The 21,873-nt window shown below is 44.3% G+C and overlaps 1 protein-coding gene across 3 annotated transcripts in view; it reads right to left on the bottom strand.

Moving 5' to 3' along the window:
• Positions 1-5,902: 5,902 nt before the first annotated feature.
• Positions 5,903-21,873, bottom strand: part of SLC44A1 (solute carrier family 44 member 1) — an 88,354-nt gene continuing 72,383 nt past the window's right edge. Inside the window, exons 17-18 of one of the 3 annotated variants that reach the window (XR_005603790.1) lie at positions 15,736-20,441; positions 5,903-14,241 (exon numbers count right to left, since the gene is read on the bottom strand). The gene's annotated coding sequence lies outside the window, so the exon portion shown is untranslated. Of the gene's footprint in view, positions 20,442-21,873 lie in introns of all 3 variants that reach the window. The other 2 variants (XR_005603789.1, XM_039566628.1) reach the window with 2 other exon arrangements.

The following is a 21,873-nucleotide window of genomic DNA, read 5'->3' as shown; positions in this document are numbered from 1 at the left end:
TTTTGAAATCAGCATGTAGAATGGGGATTAGAATGCCATGAAACCCTCCAGCTGTCCCTGAACTTTTTTAACATTTGCCTGTTTTCTGGCAGTTTGTTTACCTGCTTGAGGCTTGGAGCTTCTGCACTGCCTAATACCTCCACAGGTTAAAAACTTCTCAGGTTTCAGGGTGTGAAAGGTTTTCAGGTGCCTGTGCTGCTTAGCAGTCAAGACTCCAGATATTTGAGGCTGGATATTAAGAAACTTCTACTTCAGTATCTTCTAGAGGAATGAGTGGGAGGGCTGGTTTTTCTTTTAATGCCTTCCCTACGCTATGTAATATTCTCTCTTTGAGTTGATCTTCCAGAGAACATGTTGAATATTTAACTTGCTTTTCAACTCAAAAGAGAACAGATTTGTTCATAGGCAGTGATGATTCCTGTGCAAGTCAAATCATGTTCAGGGAAAAGTAGGATAATGAATTTATGGTGCTGTACATCAGCCCAAATACAAGGATTCTCTGGAGGCTGTAGGACCGTTCTCTGCATGACACCAACTTGGGCAGGAACACTGATGGTAGGAGATGTATTCAGCTGCTGAGCAGGACAGACTGCAAAACCTGATCAGCACTGAGGTGTTATATTGGAAAAAGTGACCAGTGGCAAGAACAAGATCTAAGTTTTAAAAGTATAAATTTTAAAAGTTTCTTGAGAACAAATGGTAAGGCATGCCTTTGCCATATAGTTTGCTTACATTCAAATCATGTCTCTCTCTTTCTGTCCTTCTGCTGCATAAGCTAAACACAAGGCAGCATTAAGGTGATAGACTGAATCACTTGTGGTATGTATAGACACTTATGTAAATACTACTGTGGATCATATATTCAGATATTAACAAACTTACTTCTGAACTTCTTTCCAGAGATTTTTCTGTTCTCCATGCATGGCAAAAGCATGGCAAAAGCATGTAAGTATCACCCTCCTTCTTCAGATCTCAAAAAAAGGGTTGGCATTATTAGCAAATAAAAGTCCTGATATCCTTGCACCTAAGAGGCTTTCAGGCTTTGAACAGAGAAATTAGTGCCCTCCCAATTTATTGTTGAAATTGTTAACATGTGAGGGATTTTTTGTCTTTTATAGGACTTTTCTCCTATTGCTAGAAATATTGTGGTCTGCATATGAAATACTCAGTCCCCCAGTTTCTTTAAGGGTCCTCTTATTTGATAGGGCACTGTTGTTCCACACCCATCTGTGCCATGGGCTACTAAACGATATATTTAAAAGCTTTTCAGTACTAAAAATTCTTATTATAATATTTGGCATTAATTTCTGTAATGGTGATTTGACTCTGGTTTAAATGCTAAGTTTCAACTATTGTAATTAGTTTAAGACTTTTGTACAGTGCAGGACAGAGCTCCTTTGTGAAAATAAGTTTTTTAAGTAATATCATTTTCAAAATTGAATGCATATCTTCCTCCAAAACAAAAGTCATCTATATCTTGAAATAAGAAGTGAAGATGTGTTACTGTTACTGTTTTGAACTGGGTGTTTGCTGATACAAGAAAGAAACAACGCAAAAAAACCAGACAAGATGCCAAAGTCTGATACCATTATGTAAAGTACCGACGGAGAAGGAGAGAACATGGAAGAAAGATTAACCCTGGGAGGTGACTGAAGGCTTTGAACTGTGAAGCAGATGAAAGTGTGTGGAAAAATACCTGACTCTGCCATCTGTTTCTATTCTTACCACAATAACCTTACATATCTTGAGTTTTGGCAGGTCACCTAGACCTTATTGATGCATACAGAGGAGATTACTTTTAGTCCTGAGATAAAATTCCCCCTGGTTTTGAACAAAAATACAAAGCATAAAGTGTGGAGAGGCCAAAAGAAGTCATCTAGTATGTCTTCACTTTAAAAGAAATTCAACAGCAAATAAAGCATGCCTGATATTTATTTCACCAACACATACAGCTTGTGAGAACAACAAATGCAACCAATCCCTGCGGCCTGTGTGAAGGTACGTGGTTTCCTGTGAATGCTGATCATGGCTGGATGACTGCTTTTTTTGAAGTACAGTAAAGTGTTCTCAACTCCATAACAAGATATACAGTGGCTAGAAGCTTAGGGCACATCTGAGATGGATTTTTAAAAACAACTTCCAACAACATTTATTTCACAACCTCCTCAGCAGTCTAAGAGTTCCTATTGAAAGTGTTTCACAATTCCCAGCTCTCTTTACCTTCAAAGTATTGTTTAGTTCACTGTTCAGGTATTGAGAGCTCTTCACCCAGAGATATTTCTATGCTGAAGCATGCTCCGCTGCTCACAAAACTATGTGTTCATTCTCTGCCTTTGCAGGCCAAGGGAGAATGAAGGGAGACCCATGTGCAAATGAAGTCCTTTTTGAGAACTTTTACATCATTGTTGTCTGTACATCTGATTTAGGTGCAACACAAAGCACTCAGGTTTGAAAACTTTATCATTAGTAGGAAGAGATTGGCACTTCCAGAGGCAGCTGCCATGCTTTATTAGGTGGGTGGTACGCACTGCTGCTGCTAGAGGTAATTAAAACTACCTGTTAGCATTTTTGGTTGTATGTTCATGGAGGAATACAAACACAGCTGAATTTCTCTCTGTGCTCAACACTGTTCTGGAAGCTCTTAAACTTGCAGAAAGAGCCAGGTTTTGTGCAGGTCAAATCATCTTGGCCATTGTGTTTTACACCCAGTGTAAACACAGTGGGAGCTTGCTTTATGCAGGCTGCTGGAGAATAAACAGCCTCGGTTTGCATGTGCTGACTTTGTAAGTTATGTCCTTTGATTTGATCACTCTAGCCAATGTAGCCTTTTCTTTACAAAGTTGCTGATTAGCTATTTTCCTCTTGTGTAGGTACAGTGTCTTCCTTATCACATTTAGTTCGTTACATGTTTTGCATCTTACTGCTAGTTTATCAAGACATTTGTACTGATAGCGAAAAAAGTACTGGTGCCTTAAAAAGCATACCAGGTAGCTCCACCATTGATGGAGAGGAACTTATTAGCATAAGTTTATTCCTTAAACTAGAAATTAAATTACAATTTTGAACTGAACTGTAAACAAAAGAGATGTAATTTCTTTTCTAAGGCATTTTGAAAACATTAACTTTTAAGTTAAGTCAGGTGGGACATAACTTGCTCTTCACCTGTGCAAATGAATAAGCTACTGGCTTTTAATTGTGAAACCAGGAGCAGAATTGTTGTCTTGTGCTCTTCTTTATTTTAACTTTTTCTGAAGACTGAATGTTGGAAAAGAATTGACTATAGAGGGGAAAAGCGTGAGGAAGAATTGAGACAGTAATGGGCAGACAGTGTACTGTAATGTATCTTCACAGTGAGAATAAAGCCAGAGTAGTCACCAGACTTTTCTCTGAGCTTCCTGGAGCTCTTTAATATTATTCTTATTATTAGAAAATATTTATGTCCTGGGCTGCATTAGGAGGAGCATTGCCAGCAGGCTAAGGGAGGTTCTTCTTCCCCTTTCCTCAGCACTGTTGATGTCATACCTGTAATGCTGCGTCTAGTTGTGAGCACATGGAGAGTATTTTGGGTACTGTGGAGAGTTCGGGCCAACACAAAGATCTTTATGGATGTTTATTTCCTATGAGGAAAAGCTGAATGAGCTGGGACTGTTTAGTCTGGAGAAGAAAAACTCAAGGGGGATCACCTCACTGTACAAATACCTGGAGGCAGTGTGTACAGAAGGTGGAGCTATGATGTTATCAGTAGTGCCCAGTGACAGGACAAGAGGCAATGGGCACATACTGAAGCACAGGAGGTTCCTCTCGAACATTAATATGTTAATATGAACAATAACAACATCAGGAAAATGTTGGAGTTCTTTAATCTGAGGGTCACCAAACACTGGTGCAGGTTGCTCAGAGTGGTGTTGAGTCTCCCACTCTGGAGATGATCAAAAGCCATCTGGGTAGCTGGCTCTGGGTGTTTCTGCTGGAGTTGAGGGGCTGGACCAGAAGACATCCAGAGCCTTCCAACCTCAACCATTCTGCGATTAAAAATCAGGCCGCTGCTGAAGTACTAGAGAAGGCAGGCAGTATGAGTAATGTTCAGAAATGCTACCACCTTGTGGTGACTGAAATGAGTGAAAATACTGATACTGCTCTGAAGCTCAGCTACTTACCCACTTGGTATGTAATTACATGTAGTGCCCACACGCCTTCTGAAACAAGCTTTCAAAGTGCTTTTGTGGTTCCTTAGTACTATTGAAGTAATTTCTTTCAGTAGACTAGTTTGGTTTATTAATTTGCAACAAGTAATTAGAAAAGCATTTGCATTATGCTCTTATTCATATGGTTTTGATAGTCCTGAAAGGAACAGTGAGCTGGACTCAATTATCCTTATGGGTCCCTTCCAACTGAAAATATTCTATTCTGTGACTCTGTTCTATGATTCTATTCTATAATAATAATTCCATTAGAATTATTAATATTATTCTTTTAAATTCTATTCTATAATAATTCTATAATATAATATTCTATAATATAATAAATGATCTATGGCTTAGTGGCATATAAATTATTTTTTAAATTAAAATAGAGGACGTTTTGAAGGGCTCTATCACCCTCAGAAAGACCCTCAAAGCAGAGTAAAAAGATTCTTTGCTCTGAAGAATTTACAACTGATGTGCACGTTTTAAGGTTATATGATAACCTGAATTTAGTGACTTGATAGCAGTCTATGTCTTTTATAGTGGTTGGTAAGGACCAACTATCACTCCCCTGGCACCAACTCTAATGTCTTTATCTGGTCATATAATCTGTCTCTGTAACTGGGGAGATTTTCTTTGTTTCATTAGAAAAGTTACATGAAAATTATATGTTACGAAAAATTTATCTAGTCTGGGGTTCTTGATTACAGTGTATAGAAAACTAAGCCAAAATCTTCTCATATTACAGCTAAATGTGACCTATAATTAATATAAAATTATTTTGTGGGCAGTTCATTTCACTTGATTTAATGTGCAGCATAGTTTATTGAAAGCACTCTGGTATATTTAGGTGCAATATTTATTCTTTAAGTGCATTACTATAGCTAAAAATGTGTGTTATATTAGAAGCTTTTTCTATAGCTTTATAAACAAAAAATTATGCCTTTTTTTGTTTTGTTTTGTTTTTTACCACGCCTGTCACCTGTAGACTTTGGAGTATTTTTCTGGAGATTAGTAAATCTATATGGATTACGTAACAAATATTATTGCTCTTTTAAAATTTCACTCCAAGTTCAGAAACCTTGTATCCCGTGGGAGATATCAATGTGCCCTAGATGAAGGTAGCATTCGTTATTATTATTACAATTATTATTATTATTGTTATTATTATTACCAGTTACTGTGTTTCAATGTGTTATGGCAGTAGTGACAGCATAGACTGAAAACCAAGAGAAAGTAAGTCCCCTGCTTGGGAAATATCTAACCACACACATCTGCAAAATGGGCTCCAAATAGGGCAAGAACTATCTTGATACAATACCTATTTTATCTGTCCGGAGAAAAGATCATGTGAATTCAGGGAAATACACAGTAGAATATACAGCAGACAGGTTTTCCCTCACATAAGTGTGGAGTTGTTTAATTTTTAAATGTAATCAGGTACAGGCAGTGAAGGAGAGTACATCCAGCAGGTGTGCTAATGCTATATTCTCTGATCTGCTTCTTCCTTTTAACAGGGCCTAGGTGTTCACTTACAGAAACAGCTGGAATTTACAGTCATTTCAGCCCAGTTTTCATGAGAACTCTCTTTCAGTAGTATAGCTACTGGTAAGTAAAGGAAGAAATTACGTGCCAGAAGTGATGGGTTCTTGCAAACAGATTATCTGTGTTAATTCTGGTGTAAGCTGTGGAAAATAATGGCCACTAAATGCTACAACTGTATTTTGACATTGAATGTTTATTTTCCACACAAAAAAATTGATACTGAGCATAAAATACTGTAATTAAATATTACATCATATAATTAACAAACATTGAACTGTTGTCTATATGCACTGCTTGTATTTTGGTTATGTTTCTGACTGCCAGTTTTGTATTTTATTAATGCCTACAGCGTTATTAATCTAATAACTTATGCAGTTTAAAGGCAGAATCAGTATTATGATCTAAAGGAGTAAAATATTCAGCTAACTTAAGACACTGGTGGCCCAGACAAAAATAATTAGTATCAGTGAGAAATGTAAAATAATGCTGTGTAAGCAATTGCTGTACAGCAGTTTTTAAAGTGCCAATTCATGAGCAAGTTGGACAGCACACAATAGTCAGTGTCTGAGAGCAGAAGTGGATATAAAATAATCTCATTTAAAACATGGCTTACCTTAAGGAAAAAGTTCAAAACAGAATGTTCTCAGGCATTGTTACCACTTTTACAATGTTTTCAAAATAGCAAACACTTTATTCTGTTCTCATGCTAAATTAGGCCACAGTTTAGCTCTTATTTGTTTTTCCCTCTTGATCTGTAACATGCCTGATTTCCTCTTCACACTGCTACTCCCATCTCCACAATTCCCAGATCATGTAGGTTTTGGCTCCTGACCTCAGTCTGCTATTAAGTTTGCTAGTTCATTCCCTCATTTGGCAACACTTGAGACACAAAGCACACTTAGACAACTCAGCCATTTCACACAGGCACTGAGTAGCTGCCAGATGGTAATAGCATTCCATCATAACCAAGCAAGACTGTTTCAAATTGAATAGCTAGCAGGAATATTTCTTGGTAACTACCTAAAAACTTGCAATAATAAGATTAAGATTTTAATAAACAGCTATTAATTATTTAAAATGTTTGTATTATGAATACAGGTTCCTGAGATTTTCCATTTAAATGAAAATGGAAAATAATTTCCTTGATATTACATTAAAAAAATCACGGTTTTCTACACAGAAATACAAGTTTGGGGGGAAAAAAGACCAACCAAAAGACCCAAAACAAATACAAGAACTCCTCAACGTAGCAGAGCAGACATAATGCAAAAATTAAATAACTCCCTGCATACTCTTAGAAACCTCTTCCCAATGTCTTTCTGCAAACAAGAAATTAAGTTAGCCAAAATCAAGTAAAAAATACTGTCTGGGAGCCACAGGAAATGGAAGTTCTTTGCATCATTGTTGCTGGGCCTCTTCATTTCTTCTAGAGTCAAGTCAGAGGTTAAGAATAATGACTAAATAACAGCGTGTCTGTTTTTCAGAGACCCAATTAACCATGGTTGCAAGTCATATTAGAAAGAGCCTACATATGGACTGCTGGAAACCCTTCAAGACAGATTTTATCTCATATCCACTTTTGCATGAGAATTTCTTTCTTTTGTTTGTCTCTTTTGATTAGGATGAATATTTCCTCAAGACATCTTTCCACCAACCGCCCCCCTACCCCGAGGATGGACTCCATTTTTTGTCCACTCAAAAAGGTTTATTTTGATGTTTTTTCAAAATTGATTTTACGTCCTTTAAATGGAATTTACACATGTGTAAATATTCATTAATTAGTACTGATAGAATGCACGGTAGTAAGATTCCCTCAATTAGCCCCCGGCGCCGTCTTTCAGACACAGCAATAAACCCTGGGATATGGGAATCGCCCGGCAACCACTGCCGCAGGAAAGGGAATCGGTGTGATCGGCGGTCCCCGTGATGGCATCGCTCCGCCAAGCTCCAGGTGAGAGTGGCCGCTCCTCCCGCCCCGCGACTGCGGCTCCTGGGATAACTCTGCGGCACCGGACAAAAAACACTTCCCCACCCTCTACGTGGGCCTTCCGAGGGACTTCAACCACACACACACACTCCCCCGCAGGAATGTCACCAAATTTGAACAAAATACTGCCCTAGCGGAGGGGCTCGAGTCCACCCTTACGACTGATACTGGATCTACTCCGGAAATTTCAACAGGCTCCTCCCTGCTTCGGAGATCCTAGGTGAAACGAGGACTGCCGCAGCTGGGACCGCAGCCCCTTCGCAGCGGGCTGCTCCGGTGACCCGACGGGTGCCCCGCTTGGCTCCCTGCACACCCCACACCCCCCCAGTCTGACCAGTTCCTCCCACCGGCTCGGCCGCAGGTTTTCCATAACGCATTCCCAGACCTCTCCCCTCTTGGAGCGTTTTCACTCGTGGTGCAGCGACACGAGGACGGCTCGAGCTGCCGCGCGCATTCCGACGCTGGTGTTTAGTCCGGGGTCTCTCCGTGTCCACTGGCTCCTGCGGAGTCTCGGGATAATGTCTCCCTCTTGCCCACCCCGCAGGGCCCATGCCCTTCGTTAGACGAAGAGTCCTCCCCCATTCCCGGCTGGCTTCCTGCCATCCAGGGTACAACCTGCGGCTGGCACCGGCAGCTTGCACACCGAGCTACCTGCACTGGGGGTGTTTGTCTCAACCCCCAGCGGGCAGGCTCTGCTTGCATACCGACACACACAGTAAAAAGGGGATTTATTAAGCATCACAATGCAACCAACTGTCTACTACAAGAATAGTAAACAAACACTTGAAACCAAACTACAGCCTGTGGAATTCCTGTCCGTGTTGGCAGGCCAGGGCTACATTTCTGAAAATACATGAGAAATAAATCACAACAAGCTCCATTCAAATGAAGCAAAGCAGTGTAAATATGAATTAATCAATATGAAGGGCCAACAAAGGCTGCCCTGAGGTCTCCACTTGTCCTCACGCAAAGAAATATTTTGACAGAGCTACCTTCTTCCACCATTCCTCTTAAAACTACATGAATTGCTTTTGTTTGGAGATATATGAGAGGGTTTTTTTAATGAAAGCAGCAGAAAAGAGTCAGGAGAAGGGGAAGAAAACAGCCCTGTGGTCTGCACAAGACAAGTGTGGGCACAGGCCCCCTTGGCTTGCTGTGAGTCTTTTTGAAGGATTCGATGGTACGGGTGATCTGTGCTACCCGGGAGCGGGGTGGGTCAGTCAGCACGGTTGGTCGCCGCTTCCTCGTGTCCTATTTTAGGGATCCGGGGGTACTCCCCAGTGATGGAGCCGTGTGATGCTGGTCAGCTGGCCTGAGGAGGGAGGGCTGTGCGGGAAGCACTCTGATGTTGGCATCCCCGGCTCGCAGCCCCGGTGGTAGGCTGGATATCCTGCTGGGAAACACCAGAGGGCAGCCTTGCCTGACCCGGAGCGTGCCTCAGGAGGCAGCGCGCTCATGTCCCCATGGCCGGCCTCGTGCGGGGCCCCAGCGCCCTGCACTGCGATCTGTTCTCATCGGGAAAAGAAAGGCAGTGTAGAATTCAACAGTCCTGTTTTGTTTAGGAACTGCAGTCCGTTGGTAGGGTGGGAGATTATTTTCATTTTTTTAAATTGATCCTTGTGTTTTCAAGGTTTAGCCTTGTCTGCCCTGGCGAGGTATGCAGGACAGATGACAGAGAGTTTATGGATTCAACTTCTTGTGAATTGTACAGCTCTATTGTGTGCCTATGTTTCTCAGGTTTGTATTACAAGGATTGACGTTGCTTGTTATGTCTGCTTACACACTTTATTTATTATATGTATTTATATATAAACATAAACTACATTTATTTATGTAGTTCTTTACTATGTGAGCAGTGGAAGAGGGTGTTTGTGATGAGCCAGTCATAAGAGGACATATCATTTTACTCAAGTAATGGTGCCAGGAGAGTGGAAACCACCAATCTGAATCGAGCCCTTGAAAAACATCCTTCTTAGATGGGTGCTGTGCTGGAGGGAAGTGTGAGGGGGACAGGCAGGATGGCAGCCAGAATTCACAAGGTCCCAGTTTAACACAGTCATCTACTCAGAGCAGAAGCAAAACAAGCCAGTTGTTAGGAATACATATCTCTATCTTCCTACCATTTTAACAGGAAAAAAAGAAGATGCCAGGAGCTTTCAATAACCATGCTTTTCATGGTAAGCTGGAGAAACACAGCAATCCTGATCTGGAGCAGATGGTAAGGTGTGAGCTTCAACAGTTGTTGTGGGTTTTCCTATGTTTGCTTCTAAAATCTGAGAATGCACTTTCCCTTCTCACAGGTTTTTGGGGTTAGGTGGTTCAGTAAAGGGGCTCCCTATTACCAGCTTGGCATCCGGGGCTGGGCAGGTGGGAGATTTGAGCAGCTGGGCTCAGCCACATCATCACTGCGATCAGGTGTCCTTGACTTAGGGTGGAAGCAGATGTGTAAACAGAGTTCTGCTGCTTCTTAAAGGAATTAATTGTTTCATTAAGAAGGGATGATGGGCTCTCAGATTAGGTCATTTTTCTTTTGGTTTGAAAGAGAAAACTAATGAGAAAAAAATTACAGCACCAAAACTTCACTGCTTTTTATTCCCCATTTTCCAACCCAGCTCTGGACTGGAAAGCTCAGCCCCTGGCCAGGCACATCTTTGCTCCTCAGTGATTTCCCCGAGGAGGTAGATAGCAAGTAAGGGAAAGAGAAAATTATAAGGCAGCAGACACAGGAAAAACAAACATACAAAAACGCTGTTATAATTAGATCCCTTCAACTACATCAGTGAGAAAACAGAAGGGTCTATGCATGCACCATAGTTACTGCCGACAGAGATACACGCTACAGGGAGGCACGCTACACCAGAGCCGCGCTATTTTGCGGGGCAGCAGCACCAGCGGCACCGCCGGCGCCCGGAGCACGGGGCACGGCGCAGAGCCTGCGGCCGGACACTGCCCCGGGACCCCGCTGCGACCCAGGGCGAGCGGGGCGGGGCTGCCCCTTGGCCCCCGCACCGCCGAAGGTGCCGGCGGAGCCCCTGGCAGCGCCCCCAGCCGCGGGAGCGCTCTCCACAAAATCGGATTCCTCGCCACAAGCCAATAATTACACACTCAGGAGAGGCATTGGTTGTTTATTTCAGAGCTGCGCGAGCTCCGTGGTATTCCAGAGACGGAGCGCCCCGTGCCGGCCTTGCCGCTACATTATTTACACGCACAAGTTAGGAGTCAGTGACTTCTCAAGTACAGCTCCGCTATCACGATTAGTCGGAAATTTCCATACCTTAATACACCCCAGATAATTTCTACGCATGCTCAGGGGAAGGGGTTTCACCTGGTCAGGGATTTTTTTATCTACAGGCGTGATTTCAAGTATCATAATGCACATAGTTCAGCTATAGGATACATGGAGCTTGAGTGTATTGCCAAGTTATCAATGTATGTAACATTAACATCTTGATTTACTACATCCGCACAGCTTGTTAGTTCCCGGATGTCCTGAACTAGACGATGCTAGCCGCTCCCTGTTCCACTGATTACGTCTCCTTTCTTGCTGATTAGGCTTGAAAGCATACAAAGATCTTACACCGAAGCACATCCTCACTTAAGGCAATCTTGATACACTCCACATTTTGGGACAGACGGGCAGGTCCGCCCTTCCCCCGGAGCAGCACGGGGATGCAGGCTCCCGCCGGCGGCACAAGCCCTCCTTCGTCCAGGATGCCCGCTGGGAATGCGCAGTGGGAGCTGGCAGCCAACGCGGGGGCGGGCCGCGAGTGCGCTGCGCTGGGGCGGCGGGTTCAAGTTCGGGGTGTCCCGCAGTGGGGAGCCTGTCCCCATACCCTGGGTGTCATGTGGGATCGCAACAACTGCAATCACACGTGAGGCTGTACTGTCCTGCCGTGTGATCTTTGAGGTCCCTTCCAACCCCAGCCATTCTATGGCTGAGTATTGTGTATACGTGTTTACTTTGCTTTATCACAGAGCTCACTAATCCAAGTTCTAAAAATAAAGTAAAAAAAATTTAAAAAAACAAACAAACGAATTCCAACACCGCAGTGTTGAAAGGAAATAGTAATTTCATAATGATGGCGTTTGACAGAAATCCAGCTACAAACAGCCACTGGGCTGTAGTGCAGCTTCACGGTGTTACAGCAGCCTTCAGCACGGTGCTGGTACTAAAACGCATCACCAGGCTTGTGCCATCGTTGGGACACTGCCCTGCTGTGAATTTTGTTCCCCTGATACTGACTGTTTCTGTTGGGAGAGGTAAGTTTCAAAAGGACCCAGCTGACTAGAATTTGGCCTTTAATTTCATTTAACTACTGTGAATTTAATTCTCTGCCCCACCCATGCACCTCCTGCTCCTTCCCCGTCTCTAACAGAGGGAATTCTTCAGAACACAAGATATATCAATATAAGTAGGATAAACCCCTATACACCCCTCAAATAAAGCAGACTCAAGGGAATTCATGAGAACTGCTGGAAAGAAACAGAAGGTGCATTATGTGAAAAACAAGTATATTGCTCAGGAGCCATCCCTCTATGAAGATGAAGGCTGAGGTCTTCGAACCACATCATTTTGTCAGTTTCTGAAGTTGCTCCTCTCATGCCAAAGTGTCTATAGGAATAAGCTTTGACCATGTCAAAAAGCAGTGGATAAGTACATTTCCTCAGCCACTGCCTATGAAGGCATGGCCCAGAGCCACACAGTCCAAAAGTCACTTCATATTTTAAAACCAGATTTTGAGAAGCCCTGCAGCCATCCAGGAGCAGAAAGAAGACAGGCAGAGTGAAGAGATAAACCGGGGAGGATCAGAGGCAGCAGCAAGAGAAAGAGCAGAAAAAGGGAGGTTTTTCGTGTGGCATTACAGCAAGCACACCTGTGAAAAGGCTCTGCTGTTGCCTATTATTTTTAGTGGGGAGAAGGAAATATGAGCTCTCACCTCCAGGGAGAGATATGTTGGCATACTCCAGCACAACTGGAAAGACCAGTTTCAGTGTGGAAGAGAAGGAGCATAATTAATTAGGTTTTCAAGGCTGTATGCACTCTGCTGGGCTGCAGAGTCAGTTGCAGTCCCCCAGCTGTTAAAGCTTAAGGAATAATGTCCATCCAGCTTGCTGCCTGCACCTCCCCTTTCATTATAAAATGTTCCCAAATCAAATTGCAGGCAAAGGCTTTTGTCCCCATGGCACACTGCTGCTAGTGCCAGTGGCACTGCTGCTGCCATGCCTGCCTTCATGTAGCAAGTAAGTGCTGATGGATGGCAAGGTGTGGAATGAAGGACAAAAGGCTCCCTAAATCTGCTTCTTAGCAAGAATTAGTGCTGCCCTACTCAACACCTTCTAATCCTGCTTTTGTGCTGCAGACTGGCTTGCCCACGTCACCTATGACAGGCATATGCTCTGCATGCACTGTTGTCTGCCACAAAAAGCTTGTAGTCACCAAAATGAAGCCCCTGCCTTTTGGCAGGAAAGTGGCCCGGACTCTGCAAATTCCCAGCTGATGGCACTGTGTCTTCGTCAGTCTGCCTGTCTGGAGGAGAGCAGTGGGTTACCTGCCTGTGATCAGTGCCTAGAAGGATTGCTGTAGCACCAATCATAGTCCATGACCTGCCATTTTTACCCTCCAGTTAACATTGAACAGGGGTGCTGGCACCGGAAAACTTTGCAGAGGAGGAAGCTTTTGTGCACACAGAGACCGTAGCCTGGGCACAACGGAGCTGGAGGCTGTGACATGGACAGTGTGCAGAAAAAATCACGTCACCAGAGGTTTATGTCCAAAAAGGAGACAGAGGATTCCTGTAACTTTATTCATGAACAAAGAGAGAGGCCATGGGGCATTTCGCCCTGGGGTGTCTCAAATTGTTGGAGGATGCAGCCTCCTTTTTTCCTAATTTCCCAGCAGCATCACCCTCTTCCTTTCCCCATTGGCTAAGGTACTTGCAAGGTATGGACTCCCTGATCCGTGTACTGTATGCCTCTCTTAAGATACAACCCCCTTTTTGTATATTAAATGATATTCATATTCTATTAAGTCTTTGTTCTTCTTCTCTAAGTTCAGGAATTTAGCACGACCTTGGCTGAGCAGCAGTCCATGTCAATTAGTAGTATTTTCTGAAACTGATAATTTCGCCTGTTACTTACTTATCTACAAATCCCTGGCCCTGTCGACAAGCAGATTCACACAGTCTGTTTGTAAAGACACCTTCATCTTACTTCTTTCAAGAGCAATCCTGGCTCTCCTTTTGGGAGCTGTGGGTGGTCTGAAAGCCTGAGGAGCAGCTGGTGACAGCCCCACATCTTCCTCCCTAGGACAGCCAGCTATGACTGCAGCCGAACATCATCAGCACTTTCTAGTAAAGAAAGATTAGCCAGTCCTCTTCCACTTCCCCACGGTGTTTGCCTGTTCTGTGGGGGAGAATGAACCATGCTGCAATTAGTTGGAGATTTCCCATGCCCAAGGTGGTCACCCTGACCAGTGAAGAAGCTCCACAGCATGCTCCTCTAGAGGGTGCAGCTGTTGCCAGAGACCTGAAATGGAAATCAGACTGTCATAGTGCTCAAGAAAGCATCTGTGTACAGTGTACACCTTCCTTCACAGGAACAGGTGACTGCTGCTATTGCAATTTGGACGTGCCTGACTTGAAAAGCCTGCCATTTTCTGGCCAGCTGGTCAAACAGGCAGCTTGCTGATCACTGACAAGCATTTATAATTTATAGCATTTTTTACTGAATCCTCCTGGGGCCACGTCCTCTTTTTAAGTAGTTGCAGTTTTGCTCAGGCAAGTAGAGTTTTACTAAAGTTGTTGGGGACATTTGAAGTATTTTGTAAAAGATTTGAAGAGCAGAGAGAAGGCAAAGTGATGGAGGTTGCAAATTTGCAAGCATTTTTTCTGACTTTGCTGTGACCTGTGTTGTCTCAGGGCTTCTGCCACACCCCCACAAGCACCCCAGACCTGGGTATCAGCAGCACCCATCACTGCACTTCCTGTCCCCACCATGCCCCAGTCTCCCTCAGTGCCTGCTCCTGCAGGCACCTCTCTGTCCCTGAGCTCCACAGCCCTCACCCACCTGGGGATGCTGAGGGTCCATGCAGAAGAGGACACCATGTGATGGCTGCAGGGGCACACCCGCCATTAGAAGAGCCTGCATGTAGGTCTGTGTGCCCAGGGTCGTCAGGGTGTGCCACCTGCCAGCTGTGGCCTCGCAGAGGACAAGCAGGTAACAACACGTGGCACTATGCTCTGCTAAGGTCACTAACTGAAATAAATTTTAATTAAAAAGTGCCATGTGCTGAAAGCATTTAGGGCACGTCTTGGTTTTCATTTGAAAAGTGCAGTGAAATCCTGCAGAAACCAGTGTGAGTCTCCCCATGTTACTGGAGCCAGTGTGGAGTGCCTAACTTCCTCATGTCTTCTCAAAGTGAGCACTTCAAACAAATCAGTGTTTAAATTGTAAGTGAATCCAAGACAAAACACATTCTAAAACAAAGCTTTAGGTTTTTTAGATCTGAATCTATCTATTCTATCTGTGAGTGAAATGTAGACAGATTGTATCTATGGGCTTGTTGCCTGTGCCAACGAGGGACCCTGCAACTAGCAATTCCACTTAAATGGTACTTGAATGAACTAGAACACACCATGCATAAGTCCTTTGGGTCCCTGTTCAAATAATTTTAGGGTGACATGGTTAAAAATACTTGATTGTGCATATCTGCTCTCCACTCTGCTTGTAGTGCAAGTAAGTGGGGGGCAGACAGAGCCAAGGGCAGTTGAAATTCCAGCATAACATTTTATATTGGAGTCAGACCCCTGGTTTACCAAGCACTACACAGCGACCCACCTACACAGAGAGAGGAACTGCAGGATGGACATGCAAGGAGGTAGCAATACATCTGTGTCTTGTTGCTAGCATTAGGTACAAAGCAAGGTGATCAAAGTTTAAAATAGCAGCAGAAATACACAGCCATTGACTGATCCTGTAAAAGGCAGGACAGAGATTGGAAGCTGTTGTCCATTTGCCTACCTTCACTGAAGTTACTGGGGCAAGCCAGTGCTGCAGAATGCACACAGCTTCCATTTTCTTTCCTTGAGGATGTTTAAACTGTGAGACAAAAAATTTGACATCTAGCTTGAAAAAGAACCGAGAGAGAGAGAGAGAGGGAAATATGGGGAACTTTGTCCCAGATGACAGAAGCAAGAGTCAGAGCATAAACATGACTGTGGGACACCTCAGGTTCCAGGAGAGCTGGAAGAGGAGAGAAATATCATGGAGGCAAGGCCTGGGTGGGGGAGAGGTATAGATTATACATAGAGCTCAAGGCTGGGTCCAAAGGTTTGGTTTTGGAAAATCACAGAGAACAGCAGAGCTGAACAGAGGCACAGCTGGGTGATGTTTGGGTAGGTGAAGACAAGCAGTGTAAGGTAAACAAGTGGAAGGGAAGTGGCTGAGCATGTGGACAGCAAAAGCACAGGGTGAGTTTTATGTGCGGCATGAAGATCAACTGTCTGTTCAAAGAATAGAAAAAAATAGGACTGCAGCAATTGAGGTGAGGTAAGAAAGGTGATTCAGGGATGTGATCCTCAAGGACAAAAAGACAGTCATAAAAGGGTTAGAAGTCACATTTCTGCACTTCTGTGAAGGCAGTGTTGCATATATTTGTGTGACCACTTCAGGGAGCAGTAACGGATGAAGGATCTGACCCTTTAACTTCTCAGATCTTGCAGTGAATTCTGGCTGCACAGCAAAAGAAGATTCGCAGCAGGAAAAAAACCACAGCACTTTTTGGGCTTGATGAGCCATAAATCTCCTTAAGGAGAAGAAGCTGGGGAGCATGAAAGGGTGTTATAATCCTGTCCTACACTCACTGTAACTGAAACTCGGAGGCAGCAGATCACCTTTGCCCCAAATGCTAATTTTCTGCTACCTCCCAGAGAGCAATAACCTCTGGTGCATCACCTTGGGTTGCAGTCTGATAAGGAGGAGGAAAGGACAGGAGCTGGGGGAGGTCAAGTACTGTCAATGCCAGTGCTTTGTGCACAGTCTTCTGGCTCTGGACTGGGCCAGTCAGGAGGTGAGCTTCTCATCTGTTCACACCTCTGGCAGCACTCATAGGCTGGCTGTGTCCAGTAAAAAATCATGTCAGGTGTGTGCATCGCAGGCTGTGGGGGGGACAAATGCTGATACAAATCAGCCCTGCCTTGGAGGAGGAGAGAAGTGGGGCACACAGGGTTGACATCTGTCAGAAAGTCATCAAGCTGGCAACAGTCCTTTAGGCAAGAGGCTGGCAAAGCTCACAGCAATCCTGGCACGTTGTGAGTCCACCCTGCGGGCAGGCTCAGAAGGCAGAGGCGGGGGGCACTGAGAGAATAGATCTCAGGAAGGGTCACTGGAAGCCATACCACCCAGCTGCAGCACCACATTTCATCTCAGAATAAGGCTTTTCAGGGCTGGAGCTGGCCCAAGAGGTGCCTTTGAAGACTGGAGACTTCATTGCACTAGGATTATTTTTGTGGTGAAAGATTTCATGTCGTGGGCTCTAATAAGATGAACTGCCCTTTGCTGGTTTGTTAAAAACCTAGATTAGATATAAAAGAGAGCAGTTTGTTCTTACAGGAGAAACTAGAGCAGAAAAAAATGTTGCCTTTTCCTTTCAGAGAGCTGCATTGTTTCCAGTTAGGACTGTGACAGAGAGCACCATTGCTGGGGAGCTTCCAAACCCAGGGAGTGCTGTGCATCCATGCATGCTGTGGGAAGCAGTTGTACATTGTCGGGGCATTAAAGAGCATTAAATTACATTCCCTAACGGGCTCTGAGCTGCTGGTCCTCCATTTTCTAGGAGCTGACTCAAACAGTCGAGCATGGCTGGTTTGGTTTCCTGATCTTCATGTGTAGGGGTAAGAACAGGCCTAGTGCCCCACAGGAATAAATATGGCTCAATGCACACTGAGTTGAGCTGAGCTGAGTTATTTATGGAGGATATGGCAGAGCCAATGTGCTGCTGAACAGCCATGGTGTTTCTCCCAGCTGAGGTCTGTGAGGGAAGCTGTGGGCAGCCTAAAACCTTCACAGCTGGCATGTGTAACCATGCCCTTCTGGCTCTGCTTGGGGGAAGGGGACATGGAAAATTTTCTCATCAGCACGGGTCTGAGCAGAGAAATTGCTCCTGCTGACAGCCCCCAGTGAAAATCATTTGCTGGCTTCTTTGTAGTGTTGCTTAATAGAACGCACAATGAGTTTCAGTGAATATGCATTTCCTGTGATGCTATTTTGGTGTCAAAATTACTCTATCAGCAGCCTGTTTAAAATGGGGTTATGATGGAGCACCGGTCTTATTAGCTAATTGTGCCTGCTAGTCTGTGGCTCTGTATTTCACAGTCATATTACAATGGTTGGATGATGGGCTCTGCAGCCAGGATACTTTTAATTCCCCCTGGATTTTATTATTGTGACTGCAAAGGAAGGAACAGAATAGCAGATGAAGCTGTTGCTGTTTAGGCTTATGATGCTGCCTGTGCCTGGTACTGAGCTGTGCCCTTAGGCTGAATGAGTTGGCAGGACTCATCTGCAAGAGTGAAAACAAAAATTTTGTATTTGTCTAGGTTTTGTGATACAAAAAATTTTAACCCTTTGACTCAGGAGCAGCTGCTCTTTTTTTTTTCCAAAGAGTAGACTACTTCAGTGTGAAGTGCTAGTAAGTTTTAACAGCTTCCACCTGCACAAGCACACCACAGGGATATCTGGACATATGTGACATACTCAGTACCCCATGCCTAACGTGTTACCACTATCACACCAAGGTGCTCTGTGTCCTAGCCTGCAACACTGCATCATTTATTACCAGACCTTCTTAACATTTTTTGTATCAGAACAAGCAGCAAGGACAGCTCTTCCCCCTTGCAAAAGTAAGACACTCAAGGGAGGGTCTCTCCAAAATCTCCTTCTGCTGCAAATCCAATGATGATCAGACAGAAAGAGCTCATTTGTCTTCATAGGACTTTTCCAAACACTTCCATGCAAATGCTTAATTCTAGCCAAAGCAACTTAGTTTTGGGTTTTTTAAATTTTTTTTTTTTATTTCCAGCAACAGCTGTGTTCATTACAGCAGCTGTAATTGGTAAAGGCAAGCACAAATACTCACCCTGCAAAGAAACACTTCACTGCCATCCCTCCAGTAAGCATGGTATAGATAATGTTCTTGGATCCCCTCTGGGCTTTCCACTTCAGAGGAGGGTCTCTGAGTTCTGGCACTTCATTGCTACTTTACTGCCCTTTCCAGATTAGATTTTCCATTGCCTTTTCCCTACTTACTGCTCTTCTACCCTGATCCCTCCAGTAATAGTAGCTGGAAAAGATCTGCAGGACCTTAATGGGCGTGGGCAGAGCTACAAGGTACATGCAAATAGAAGGCTGGCCCACAGCAGCCTGGACACCAAACAAGGTTTCCCCATTGCTGGGACTTACCCCAACTGATGTCCTGCCTCTGGCTTGGCAGGTCATCAGTCCATTCCCTCCTTCCCCCCAGTTCCTTCACCATGTCATGGCTGGAGCCCTTCTGGAGCCCCACCACAGTGTGTGACCACATATCAAATGTTTAGCTTATTTCAAACAAGAGTTCATTTGCCCCTGTGGCTTAAAACCTCAATGTGTGCTTTTTACTTGCCTTGTTATGTGCTATTCTTAAACTAAGTTCAGATGGTGATTATGGAAAGTGGGGGGCCCTGGCCCATGAACACACTGTATAGTTCTCCTACACTCTTCATTCAAGCTTTGATTCCTTATTATTTCTTCCAGAAGCTTAATAGCTTTTCAAGCTGTTCATCTTCTGGGAAATTCAGACCTGCAAGCACTTATGCTGGTCTTTTGGGGGAAAAAATTATATTTTTATAAAGCTGTCAAGCTTCATCTTCATCATAAACAGCATGAACCTCACATGCTCTTCTGGCAGGCTGGTCTCCTGCTGCAATGCAATACAGATCCTTCTGAGGTTTTCTTGTCCTTATGTTGTCCCATAATGCACAGATCCAACACCACAGCTTTCAAGAGCAAGCTGTGATACTCCTCGCCTGGAGGCAGTAGAGCTTCTGTGACCATAAGAAGGAAGAACTCCTCCGCAGCCCTCCTACCCAACCTTTCAGAACAGGCAGCAAACTCATGCTCTGAAATGCTTTTCCTTCATTCAGCAATGTTCAACACCAGGTACTAAAGTTAGGTCTCTTGTTGTCACTAGGGATAGTGCAATTTTGAGAGATTTGAAAGAGACCCAGCACCCTTCCAACAAGTGGATTTTTCTTCTTGCAGAAAGCAGGCACAGCGAACTACCAAGACCCAGTAAAGGACTGGAGATGATTTTCTAGTGGAGGATTGAGTTTTCAGATATTTTAACTCTCAGAAGAGGAATGAGTCTGAGGTGTTCACATCTGTATAATCTCCCTTGCATGGGTTGCAACTTCCAGCCAATTCATTGCCTCTTGAAGCTGCAGAGAGGTATTTTTAGATCCCAATTTCACACACAGCCTTACCTGCCCCTATTTCATTCATCCATCCTCCTGCGGTATCTGAGTGCCGACTGATCTTTAATGTACTTGGCCTTCATGGTATCCCCTTCCTTGAAGAAAGCGAGGCATGAAGAGAGCAAGTGTAGGTCCCAGGCTACAGAGGAGGTCTGTGGTGGAGCAGCAGTGTGTTGGCCCCAGGCAGGTGTCCAGATCTTTGAGCCATCCTTTTCTCACCTGGAAGCAAAGGTGGGGGGACATGGCAGGCCCTTGCAATCAGAAGTAGCTAGACCACCCTACTCCATCTGGCATCGCCAATGACTAGCAAATGTTCTTTGTCTAAGGTTTGTGTTCAGGACTTAATAGTTAAAACCAGAATACAAGTAAGAGCTATCAGAAAAGTAAGTAAAAACAGGGGACATCTTATCACTATTTCTGAGACTGCGGCAGCCTTTTCCTAGGGCACAGGGTTCAGGTTTGTGATTTCTTCTTCAGAGGACTGCAGTGTGAAATGCCTGCTCACCCATTTATTTGTCTCCCACTTGATTACTGTCAGCTGAGGTAGTGAGATACTACAATTCAGTAGCTTCTGTCACAGGCTTTATTTCTAGCTTTGACTGCTCTGGCAAGGGTCTCAGAAAATATACTCTGGTGCTGGATTTTCTTCCATTTTATTTTTAGTGTATCTAAGGTAAACAAGAGTAAGCACTAGATGAAGATTATGCAGTAATCTGCAGTAATCTGTCAGAAAAACAGCCTTTTTAGGTTTTCTGTGTGCAGGAGTGCAAGCTCCATCCATTTCACACATTCTTAATTTAAACAGTAATTAGAAATTCTAAATAATCTCTCCCTAGGCACTAGCTAATCTTCATTAAACATCTAAATACCAGTGACTAAAACTGGGTCAGCTCCTTAGTGGCCTGCGGTGGAGGGAAGGAGCCATGCCAGACTCCAGTAGCACAGGATCTGGGCTCCCTTGCTCAGAGAAGGATCCCCTTTGCTGCACACTAAATGCTGCATAGAGAGGGCCCCATCCTCTCCACGCAGAAGAGCTTGTTCAGTGGCCAAGGACCTGTACTGTGCTGCTAGCGAGCAGACTGGTCCTTCATCTCCAGTGGGACAGCAGGGCTTTCCAGGGAGCAGGGATCTGAGGAGGCATTTGCCTGTGGTGTTCTGCAATTGCCAGTGCCAGGGACTGAGTCCCAAGGCTAAGTAATCGGAGGTACATGCCCACTGCATGCAGAATGTCTTGGCAGTGGGAACTGCTGTGTGGTTGAAGGAAAAATCCTGCATCTGCAGCTCCAGTCCTCTGTCTCCAGGTCCCTGCTCACAGCCGGAGAGCAGTTTTCTTCCACACACCACCACAGTAACCTGAAGTTTTCCTTCCTTTCCTTTCCATGTCCCATTCTGTTCTCTCTGCATGTGCTTCTCTCCCTAGCCTTCTGCAGCCCACCTTTAGGTGCTTGCTTTTTTTTTTTTTCTCCTGGAAGTCATGAAACTCATTTCAGAGCATCGATCTCTGCAGACAGTGCTTCAGTCCCTCACTGCTAGAGAGGGTGAAAAAAGCTAAACAACTCCTGTTCTGCAGTTCTGACACAGGCAAAATACAGTGGAAACCAGACAGGGTTTTTACAACATGTATGTTTTGTGCCTCCTGACCCTAACACCT

This window comes from Corvus cornix, chromosome Z (assembly GCF_000738735.6).
Source record: "Corvus cornix cornix isolate S_Up_H32 chromosome Z, ASM73873v5, whole genome shotgun sequence".
Lineage (NCBI taxonomy): Eukaryota > Metazoa > Chordata > Aves > Passeriformes > Corvidae > Corvus > Corvus cornix.
This window is presented reverse-complemented; position numbering and strand designations above follow the sequence as displayed.